Source organism: Pipistrellus kuhlii, unplaced genomic scaffold, assembly GCF_014108245.1.
Source record: "Pipistrellus kuhlii isolate mPipKuh1 unplaced genomic scaffold, mPipKuh1.p scaffold_m20_p_2, whole genome shotgun sequence".
Taxonomy (NCBI): domain Eukaryota; kingdom Metazoa; phylum Chordata; class Mammalia; order Chiroptera; family Vespertilionidae; genus Pipistrellus; species Pipistrellus kuhlii.
Window position 1 is genome coordinate 125,973,567 of NW_023425515.1, and position 11,916 is coordinate 125,985,482.

General features: G+C 37.3%; 1 non-coding gene across 1 annotated transcript; it reads left to right on the top strand.

Annotated features, from left to right (window-relative positions):
* Window positions 1-7,492: 7,492 nt before the first annotated feature.
* On the top strand, window positions 7,493-7,623 carry LOC118725128. Its single transcript, XR_004989869.1, has one exon. It is a non-coding gene; the product is annotated as a small nucleolar RNA SNORA44 (small nucleolar RNA).
* Window positions 7,624-11,916: the final 4,293 nt, after the last annotated feature.

The window sequence follows — 11,916 nt, forward strand, 5'->3', positions numbered from 1 at the left end:
CTTTAGTTCTTCTTGTTACCTTCCATTTTCTGGTTTAGAAATGAGAGTAGCAGGTGTAGGCAATGCAGGCTTTATGATTCTTGTTTTTCTCCTTGTTAAAATTGGCACCCACGGTCTCCACATAGTGATTACACAGTTCTGAAATGATGCATGAAATGGGAAAAAATGGAAACAATTTTTGCCCTGAATGCCCAGGTCACAAAAATTACAGGCACAGATTTACACAACAAATGGTGATAAGTCTCCACTTAACTCCAGCTAAGAGTTAAGTTGACCATGGTGGGTCATACAAACAAGCTGCACTGAGTTAAAGGCAAACAGGGACTTCGGTCTGTCTCCGCCAGTTCTTACTTATCCATCACCTGAATTGTTTCCTGATTTTTTTTTTCCTTTTGCTTTTGCTATATGTTCTCTGTAAATACTTAGTCTTTTATTTGTGTGCACTCTTCTCTTCCATCTTTTTCTCTAAGTTTCCTTACACTTAATGGCTGTTTAGAAAGCATGTTGAACAGAGGCAGAGTGGGAGTGGGTAATGAGAAGTATAGTCATACCCTGGAGGCAAAGCCACTAAATGCTATCTATCTTTAGGTTCCTTCCCATGTATTATAAAGAAAGGAAACCTATGTCATGTCACCACAGGTATGACTATCAACTGCTTGTCTCCAGAGACATATCTGGGAAAGATCGCTTTTCTAAACATTCCCATGCTCGCAGGTGTGTGCCCACAAGCAGGATCTGGGTGACTCCCAGCTTCCCAGCTCTATCTCCATCTCTCTCCCACTCAAAGAAAAATCCAAGAGCAGAAGTTACATTAGCAGTATAACTTTGAGATTTACTTAAAATAAAGTAAAATAAACATTCATACTACATTTTAAATCCTATATGTCATGGGACGTTTGCTGTTCAGGTGTATAAGTGAGGCTGAGGAAATTGGTTATAAATTCCATAATCTCCATTGCTTCTCTCCCTCGGGGAATCATTGTTGACTTGAGACTTTCTGGGCTCTTCAGGAAAAGTATGGAACTTGACATCAGGACACTGGCAAAGAGTTCTGGCTATGGCACTTGCCAGTTGTAGGAACTGTCAAAGTTACCTAACTTTTGAAAGCCATATGTTTGTGTTATCATTAGGTAAAATTGGAACAAGTCCTTTTGAGAATTTTGTAAATCAAATAAGATGGAAAGTGTTCAAGACCCTTTAAAAGTAAGCAACTTTTTACAGAGCAGGTTATTATTCACGCAATTATATTACCCCCTACTTTAATTTCAGATGGCAAAACTATAAGAATATTGTTTTAACTTCTTCAAAATTTACCATATTGGTACATAAAAATATTTTCAAAATGAGAATCTAAAATAAATGTAAAGAATCTATTTTAGCCCTAGCTTGTTTGGCTCAGTGGATAGAATGTTGGCCTATGGACTAAAGGGTCCCAGGTTTAATTCTGGCCAAGGACACATGACCAGGTTGCAGGCTCATTCCCCGGTGGGGGGCATGCAGAAGGCAGCAGATCAATGATTCTCTCTCATCATTGATGTTTTGATCTCTCTCTCCTCTCTTCCTCTCTGAAATCAATAAAAATATACTTAAAAAATAATCTATTTTACACTGTGGATAGAGGTACAAATCTGAAGCAAGTCAATCTGAGTTCAGATACAAACTTTGCTATTTGACTTTGTTTCCTCACTTGTAAAATGTGGATAATGATACTACCTATAGCACAGGATTGATATGGGGATTCTCTGATGTAGAATTGTGCTTGGGATATGTAGTGTACTCCCAAAGAATTTTCTGAAATAAAGGAAAATGAAATGTAGTCAAGGTTTTTATTAGTACAATTATCCTCATTAATATTCTAATTAAGTATCTAAGACTATCCTTTGATCTTAGAACTTTTGCACAAAAAGTATTACACATGTCTATGGTTCCAGTAAGAAATTTGAATCTTTTCTATTTTTTGCCTTCTCATCCCCAACAAACCACTTCTCATGATTCATTTTTATTGACAATCCAACATGTGCTGCTCTAATGGCATGTAGAATTTAATCGATTAATGGAGTTCAAGAGGCCATTTCCAGTTGCAATATTTTGAGAGGGTCATTTGCAAACATCTGAATACTTTAGAAGATTATGGAGCAGCCTGAAGTTATAGGGCATGCTTCACTCAGTGGACTGAACAGAGAATGATCTGTGCATAAATATAATATAATCTTTTCTCTACAAAATGGGCTTGTACAAGATGCTAATTCACTACTGACTCAGAATCTTTATCTTAAATGTACAATTCCAAGTTGTTTCAAAAATAATTTTGCAGAAAAATTGTTCACGGCTCTGGCAATATTATATATTCTAGCTTCCTTATTTATCATGTCCACCTCCTTGCTTACACCCCTGAGAATAAATAACTATTTATGACAAAACAGTTATTATTCAAACATAAAATGTTATTTAAAAAACACACCAAGAATAGCACAACAAAAGAGCAAAAGAACATACAAGCAGGGAAGTGTGTGTATGTTTATATATAGAGAAAAAGATAATTGTAAATTAATTCTCAGCCATTTTCATATTATAAATGATGATTTATGCTAACAGTAAGAGATCACTGTTAGCAAAACTGATCTTTTTATAACTAATATGTTAAAATTTTGAGTTAACTAGTTCATATTATGACTTAATTAGTTGGCTATGCTTTAACATTTTTCACAAATATTATTATAATATATATAGAGAGAAAATGTCCCAGAAAAATGTAAAATGTATACAAACTTTAACAGCTGATAGCTCAATTGATGTTTCTTTCTTTTCAGATTTAACGCATTGGAATTAAAAAAATATATATATATATATATATATATATAGTGTTTTTGGGAATACATGTATACACATATCTTGAATAAAGTCAGTGTTTAGTAAAGTACTTTTCATTTTCAAAATTGAGTTTGAATTCTCAAACTTTTATCGGCATCAGTATCACTTGGAAGGCTTGATAAACATAGATTTGTGGGCCTGTTATCAGAATTTCTGATTCAGTAGGTCTGGGGAGCAGCCCTAGAATTTGTGTTTGTAAAGTGTCTGGATCTTGCTGATGATACTGATCAGGGAACCACACTTTGAGAAGCACTGTTAATTGTTTGGCCCCTGTGAATTACACCTCTCAGTATTGATTTCCTTCCCATGAATGTGGGCTGGGCTTAGGACTTGCTCTAAATTAGGGGTGTCGAACTCAATCAGAGAAGGGGCCAAAATCTAAAATCCAGCCTAAATCGCGGGCCGAATGGTTTACTGAACAGTCATAAACTGTCATTGTGATGGAAACGCAGCGGAGTGCAGTGATGACAGCGCGGTGCGGGCCACATTGCAAGGCCTGGCGGGACGGATTTGGCCTGCGGGCCTTGTGTTTGACACATGTGCTCTAAATAATAGAATGAGCTGGGAATGATGCTGTGCCTGATCTGGACCTGATCCTACAGTTTTTACTTCTGTGCTCCTGGAAACCAGCCACTCCATAAGAAGTCTAACTAACCTTAGCCTCTCATGTTTGAGAAAGTTCAAGGTAAACACATGGAGAGATAACATAGAAGAGAACTAAGGAACCTAATAAAAGGAGAGACGTAAAGTCTCAGTCTGACCACCTCCAAAGGGCTCCCAACTGCCAGCCATCATCAACTTGTCTTAACGTGTGAGGGTGTTTTAAACCTGCGAGCCATCAGACAAGGCTAAGGGAAGCAGAAAAACAACAACCACCAAATCGCCTGACAACTGTGAGAAATAAGCTGTTGTTAAATTTAAGGGTAACTTTTCAGGCAATAACAGAAAACAAAAACAAAAATTGGTACCTATAAGTGGAGGGTAGCTATAACAAAAAGCAGAATCATGTGGCCTTAATTGGTTTGGGGATTAGGTGACAGGCATAACTCTGAAGGGTCTCAAACAGACTCTCACTGTAGGTTGGGAGAATAGGAAGAAAATTGCTTTTGGTGGCTGGAGAAAATGGGACTGGCAGAAAAAGGAGTGAGATGTCCCTCTGTGGTAAGGAGGGTGATAGAAAGTTAATAAACTTTGGCTCTGGCTATGGAGATTTAGATTTCCAGGCAGAATGTTGAACATGCAAGCTTCCTTCTTTGGAGGGATGATGTTCATTAAGAAGGACATTTTAGTTTTCAAGCAAACTTTAAAATATAAGGAAGTCAGAATTTGCTTTATTCAAATATAAAGCTGTTTCCCATTCTCAGCTTTTCCAGCTGCCAAATAATTCTCAAAAACAATCAATGGCCTGAGGGTAAAGATCAAATCAGGGTTTTGCTAGTAAAATTCGACATCTGGGTTAAGGTCAGGTTTTTCAAAAAATATAATGGGATGTTTCCTAGGCTTTCCCTGGACCATGAGTTTTCTGCAAATTCTATGATCATATCCTATAGGGCTCCTTAGCTAGAGAAAAAGGGGGCTTCTAAGAATCTTAAGATATTATCCCACAGACAAAATTAGGAAGTATTATATAAAGATATTCTTGTTGTGACTTTTGCCTATTTTATCTATTAACAGGATGAACTCCAATAAGATGCATTGGAAATCTACAAAGCTTTTAAGATAATTATACTGAGAGGAGCACTGCCAATTTGTATTATAAAGGACAGGCACAATTCAAAATTCAGAGGGGTTTTTAACCCAAGCTTTCTATTGGCAGAAAGTAAGTTGAAAAAGCTATTCATCTGCAAATATGGGCCATTTATCATGGAAGTGGAACACAGGTCAGAGGATTGAGCCAATAGTCATGGATAATTTCTTCCAGGCAGCAGAACCGAGTCCTAATCAAGAAACTATTCATGTTTACCCTAGTGATTTCAATAATTTTCCTGCCTCTGGTTTACAATCGTGTATTGGGTTTATGGAGGAGACACAGTGTGTCTCATTTGCTCATAGAACTTCAAATTAAGAGGAGCCATACTTGATAAACACCATCTGTACCTGGATGGGATTTAGGTGATGAGAATATGGACTTCAAGCCTATGACTACACTCTAATAAGATGGAGCTTTGTGAGTTGTAGGAGGGAGTAAATGTATTTTGAATGTGGAAGAGACTTGAATTATTGAGGGTCAGAGAATAGATAAACCTAAATGCAGGAAGAAGACATGTGAGAAAGAACCAAGGACCTTGCTTGCAGTCCCCGAGCCTCTAGCAAGTAATTGGCATTAATTCATCAGCCTAGTGAGTGAGCCATTAGATCCTTTCGGCCCAGCTGAGTCACCCCATGTCTTTAATACCATGTCAAAAACAATTCAGTCTAAATTGAAGAATTATGAGCAAATAAATTATTGTTTTTTAATCCATTAAGTTTTAAGTGGTTAGTTATGTAGCAAGAGATATTGAAAATGTTTTATCCCCAAAACAGTGACAAATTAGGCTCCATCCTAAAAAAATACCACCCCACTCCTTTTCCCTTTCCATGTACATAGAAGATCATCTTTCTTCCCAGTATTCCTATTATCTTTTGCACATCTATGAATTATTTCTTTATGCATTTATCTTCTTCACCTCTCTTCTGTGTTTTATTTATAACTTTAGTAACAAGTATTGGACACATTTACAGTCACTAATTCTTTTTTTCATACTCTTTCTAATATTTGACTTCGATATTTTGTTCTCACAGAAACTAGTACCGTGGACTACAAAAGTAGACTCGAATGAGAAGTTCTAGCCTCTGTTTGGTAGGGATGGGCTGACAAGCTTCTCAGTCTCTGAGTTGTCTCTAGTCACTTTCTGAGACTCGAAGGTGCAGGAATAGTGCCCGGGAGTGACTATTTGGGACCTACAGGGAGGAGTACTTCTGGCATTGGTCCAACCATTTCCAATCCCAGACAACTGGGAATTTATTTTGGTCTTCTTAGTTTATTTTCAGGTTCTGCTAAAATTCCAGTCTCTTTTAAGACCAGTGCTTGAGTCATTATTATTTTGTTTTAGGGGACTACATTCAACACCAAGACAGGATTTTATATTTGTGCAGTTGTAAGTCATTCAAAGGAGGGAAATAAATTCTTGATGTTTTGAAAATTCTGGAACTAAGCTAACATTCTTCTTGCCCTCCAAATATGGTTCTATTTTATCTTCGAATGATAAATCTGAATATTAGATATGAGATATATTTGTTGCATCATTCATTCAATCATAAGTTCACTTAAGTATACATCCATCCATTCATTAATTTCTATGTTTATTATTTTTAGTATTTCTATGTTAACTATTGAAATAAATATAAAAATAGAAAATGGTGTTTTAACTGTGATAGATTTTTAAAAATCTAATTGGATTCAAAAGATCTGGGAGGAGCAGATTATTTTTTAACTTATCACCTTAAATTTTCTATTCACTAAAAGTTTTTAAAAAGGAAATAAATAAGAAAATACCATTTTTGACACATTGTGAATGGAATCTGTAACCCAGGTATTTTCCCTTGGCCAGGAATCAGACCCTCAACCTTTGAGTGTGCAAGACAGCACTCTAATCACAGAGCCACACTGACCAGGGCCACATTTTTTTTTTTCTTTTTCCAGTTTCATTTAGGGACTTTGAAGAATCAGCAAGTTATTCTCCTTTACCTAAAAATCAACTATAAAATGAGGAATATGAAAAAGTACCAGTACTTAGTAAGAAAATAGCAAGCTCCTTCAGATAATCAAATGAACTTTTTTATTCTTATTTATTTATTTATTTATTTACTTTTTTAAGACCTGAAGCCACTAAAGAGTTCTCGGCCCTCAGTTAACTGCCTCTTAGTGATTCTCAATCTGGAAGACTGGGTAGAAGCTGGGAATGCTAGAGAAAATTAGAGTGTCAACTTGGAAAGGGCCCTGTGTATTATTAGTTGTAAAACATAAATACTGCTTAATTTTTTAAAATTCAAAAGCAGTTGAAGCAATAGAAATATTTGACTATGAACTGCTATGAACAAATAACTCTAAAAGTTAATAGATTAAAACAACCACTATTATCATTTCTCATGATGGCACAGGGTAATGGGATACTATTTTGAGATTGCAGTATTCAGATGGATTTTTTAAACTATATTTTTATTGATTTCAAAGAGGAAGGGAGAGGGAGAGAGGAGATAGAAATATCACCCATGAGAGAGAATCATTATTGGCCACCCCCTGCATGCCCCCTACTGGGAATCGAGCCCATAACTTTGGCATGTGCCCTTGACAGGAACTGAACTGGGGACACTTCAGTCTGCAAGCTGATGCTCTATCCACTGAGCCAAACCGGCTAGGGCTATTCAGATGGATTTTTTAGTGATATGCCTCAGATACGTTTGTGGTTCAAAAATGATTCAACTGGGGTCATATCTGTGGGACTTCCATTTTCTCTTAGAGTTGAGTTTGCCTGTTTTCTCCTTCTCTGGGTGTTCTCTCCACATGGCCTCACCTCTTGGTCTTTCAGGCAGGGTAGCCTTCCTTCTTACATGGAAGTGGGACTCCCAGAAATGCAGAGCACAGCATGTTCCCAAGGGCTGTGGCTGGTTGTAGCCACAGGCTCTCCAGCTGCATGCAAGAGCAACCTGGAGAGACTCTGACAGCTCAGGTGAGCATAATACCTGCAGCTGCCACTCGCCTTTGCTATGTCTCTGGGGGGGGGGAATGCAAAACAGAAGCTGTGAGTCAAGAAATTGGGATAGCATTGCTTTCACAGTATTCTGTTGATGAAAGCAAGTTTCAGTCTTCACCCAGATTTAAAGAGAAGATGCAAAGGTGTTGAGCACCAGAAGGCATGAACCACTGTAGCAAGCCAATGTAACAAAATGCAAAACGCATTTTGTAGACTTGTCAACTGGACTCACAAGTCTAAAATCAAAGGTGCAAAAACGCTCATTTGGCTCCTGCAAAATGTACAGAATGGGAGATCACCACACAATGACTGCTGCTGGTCTCCCAATGATAGACAAAGCGCGCGCGCGCACACACACACACACACACACACACACACACACACACAGTGCCCCAGAAAAAGGAGGGCTATTTCAATTTTCTTCTTGAACATTAGTTGTTTTGATTGAAATAATTCTTTTCAATATCAGCAAACAGATGAATTTTTACCATATTGCTGGGAATTGCACTCTAGAAAAATCAGACACTGAGGATAGAAATAATCTCTTACGAACACGCGTTCCTGCAAAATGCTCATTTTTAGTGATTTCTCCTGAAAAAACATAAAGTAAAAAGAAATAAAAGGCATGCTCTACTAACTGAATCTTATGTGTTTCCCTGAGGGCTGGCGCCTTGCAGAGGAAGACAAATATTCAAAGTAATCTTATGCATCACAACGCCGCCATTTACATCTTTCCTTCTCCTGCTCTCTTATGTACAATGGAATCCTACTTAAGAATGAATTAAAGGGCAATTGTCAAGATGACAGCTTAAAAATAATCTTTCCTGCATTGTTTCTTTGACGCTCAATTGTGTAGTTAAAAAATCTGATTAATTTACATTATCTGATTGTAAGATATTTAAAATGACAGGGCAATTCACACTTTTTTTTGGGTATATTTTACTATCTGTTTCTCTAGGATGAACTCAATTTTGTAAATTAGTATTTGAAGCAGTAGCAGGGAATAATGCAGGGAAAAAAGAAAACCCTAAACAGATTTTCATGTTTATTGTGAAATAAATTGTGTTCTTTCTTAGCATTAAATTGCATTTTATATATTATTTTACTTTTTAAAATCTGTGTCTAACCTCCTATTTATAAACGGTTTAGGTTATCTGTAATTATAATCCAGATTTCTATTTTTCCGTCACAGAGATGGTATGTACTCAACGTACATTTTTATGCAGCTCTGCAGCAGTGCATGAGATGAAATATTTGAATAGCAGCTAATGTAGTGTGTGCTTTTCACCCCAGGAGATTTCTTTCAAGAAAAAGAAGTAGCCAGGATGTCTCAGAGTCTCTCTATCAGTATTCACACAGCTTTCCTTTGCAGCTTCATTCTAATCCTCTGGTATAAGAATTGGAGTCCTAAACATGTATTCTTCGTTTACGTTACACAACATAGACAAGGAAAAGGAAAAGGAAAGGAGGGTGAAAAAGAGAGTAAAAATAATATTTAAATATATCATTGCTTCCTTGATGTTAAGAAATTAGATGTAGAACCAGGGCCGAAATTAACATGTCTGCGCACGTGTTTGTGCGGGTGAGTAGCAACCTCTTTGTTGAATCATAATCAATACCATTCTCAGAAAAGCTTACAGGCAAGAATGCCTGTTCTGCTTTGATATTTTAACGGGCTAATTTTTTTAGAAGTCATGGCCTTGGTATGTATGGATCTATGTCCACATGATCATTGTGTATTAAAGGGTACATATTTGATTATGTTTCTTTATTAATAAGGTGATTTCATTACTTGCCTGAAACCCACAAGATAAGTCAAAACCACCATCCCCCAGCTTCCCCAGCCCCCCTTTACCACCAGTTTTCCTGAACTGCTCTGAATAATCTAAAGCTCTATTCAGCTTGCAGCCAGATGTGAACAATCACTGCTTGACACGGGGTACAAATAACACCTACTCCAGCCATTACTCTTAAATTGGAGCTCTGCCCTTGATGGAGGCTGGAGATTGCTCTGGCTTTTGTAACTTGCACATGAACAGTAGTAGGCACAGAGTGAGAAGGAGGCCAGCGTCTATCGTTTCAAGCTGGAGACAGATCTGGACCTCCCTCCCATGACAGTGGTCTGTTTTAAAGTGGAGTGAGGTCACAGGTCACGCAGTTCACCCTAAAGGACTCCGGACTAATGCGTTCGGCAGACACAGACTAGTTAAACGAAACAAAAAAAAAAACAAAATATAAGGTGAGCAAGGGTGCACGCCAACTTTGAAACCTAAACAGCCGTATGTTCTCATTCTTCAAAACTTGCAGGAGTCTTCTAAACATCCAAGGCTGAAGCTGTTTATGGCTCAGAGTGCTTGAGAAAATGGACTCCTGACATCTGACCTTGAATTAATGGGAGACTCGAAGCAGAATGAGAGTCTGGACAGGAAAAGCATTATTCCCTCAGCAAGCCTCCGGGTCGGCTGGTGGTGGTCAGGATTTGCCAAGATCCTGAGATTGTGTTTCAAAAATAAAACTAACAACTCTTTTTAATTCCAAGTAGCATTGATTGGCTTTGCTTGTGCTGCGTGTGTCTCTCTCTCTTTAGAGTCAGGCTGCAATCATCCTTCCTCCTGGATGTCTGGGGTTTGTTGTGAAGAATAACAGCATGTGCCATCCGCAGAGAAGGCCCCTGCTGAGTTAATGTTCAAGTCCACGGCATTAGAACTAACAAATCAGGGAAACAGGTAGTCTGCCTTAATGCCTTTTTGTTTCCCCTGAGTTGTTTTATTTCCTTTTGCATTTTTCTTAAATGTTGTTTTTGACAAAAGTGAGATTGCCTCCTCTTTATAATCTTTGTATTGAATTGATTCCTTCAATAGAGAAAAAAACAGACACAGAAAAAAAATACAAACATGACATGATTGCAGGGTAAAAATAAACATGGCCCACAAGTTGTGATCAATACTAGTGAAGTTCATGGTTTAATGATTAGAAAAGCAAAGCAAAGAGGAACAAAATATATTCTTTACAAGGGTCCTGGTTTACTTAAGAAGATGAAAAATGCATAAAAAGTTTCTTCCATTAAGAATCATTTAGTGGAGCGACAGGAATTCTCATATGTTGCTGCTAGAAATGCAAAATGGTATAGCCACTTTGGAAAAACAATTGGGCTGTTTCTTATAAAACTTAACATACTCTGACCAAAAAATCCTGTAATTAAGCTATGGGTCTACACAGAATCTTGCACACAGAGGCTTATAGCAACTTTCATTCATAATTACCCAAATTTAAGAGAACCAAGATGCCCCTCAGTAGGTAAATGGATAAACTGTGGTACACTCAGAGAATGGAATACTATTCAGCACTAAAAAAGAAATGAGTTATCAGTTATGAAAAGACATAGAGGAAACTTAAGTGTATATTTCTAAGTGAAAGAAACCAATCTGAAAAGGTAACTTACTGTATGCTTCTAACTCTATGACACTTTAATAAAGGCATAACTATGGAGACATAAAAGATCAGTGGCTGCCGGAGATAGTGGGTAGGGTGGGTGAGAGAAAATCAGAAATAGCACAGAGGATAGTTAGGACAGTGAAAATACTCTGTGTGATAGTATAATGATTGATGTACATTAAATTTTCCAAATGAATAGAATGTATAACGCCATGTAAACTGTGATGTAAACTATGGACTTTAGGTAACTATGTGTGAATGTGGGTTCATCAGTTGTAACCCATGTACCACTCTGGTGGGGATGTTGTTAATGGGAGAGACTCTGCATGTGCTGGACAGGATGGTATATGGGACATCTTTGTACCTTCTTTTAATTTTGTTATAAACCTAACACTGTTCTTAAATAAAATAAAGTTTTTAAAAAGAGTCACTCAGAAGTGAAACATAAGAACTGGAGGAAGAGGGAGTGCTGTCCTATTCATTAAAGAGAAAAAGGAAAAATTTTAACGTCAATTCTGGTTCCAGCTGCAGTAAAGCTGTCTGACTTTGTCATTGGTGATCCAGATGAAGATTCGTAGACACAGCTCACTGACTTAACCACCTTGCCTGCTAGAACGATGAAGAGGTTCACCCTTATTTGTTTGGCTTGTGGGGAGAATCACTACTTGTAAGTATGCTATGTGAGAAGGATACAGAATTTCCCCTGAAAATAATGTTTATGTGCTGAACCTTTTAAGGAAGGAAAAGTTGTTGAACATAGGGCAAACAGTTTAAACATTTATCAAATGCAATATTAATATTGAGAATGCTGATCAAGAGAAATGTACATGCATGTTAGAAATACTAAATATAAACTGGTTAATTTGTTAATTAAGCT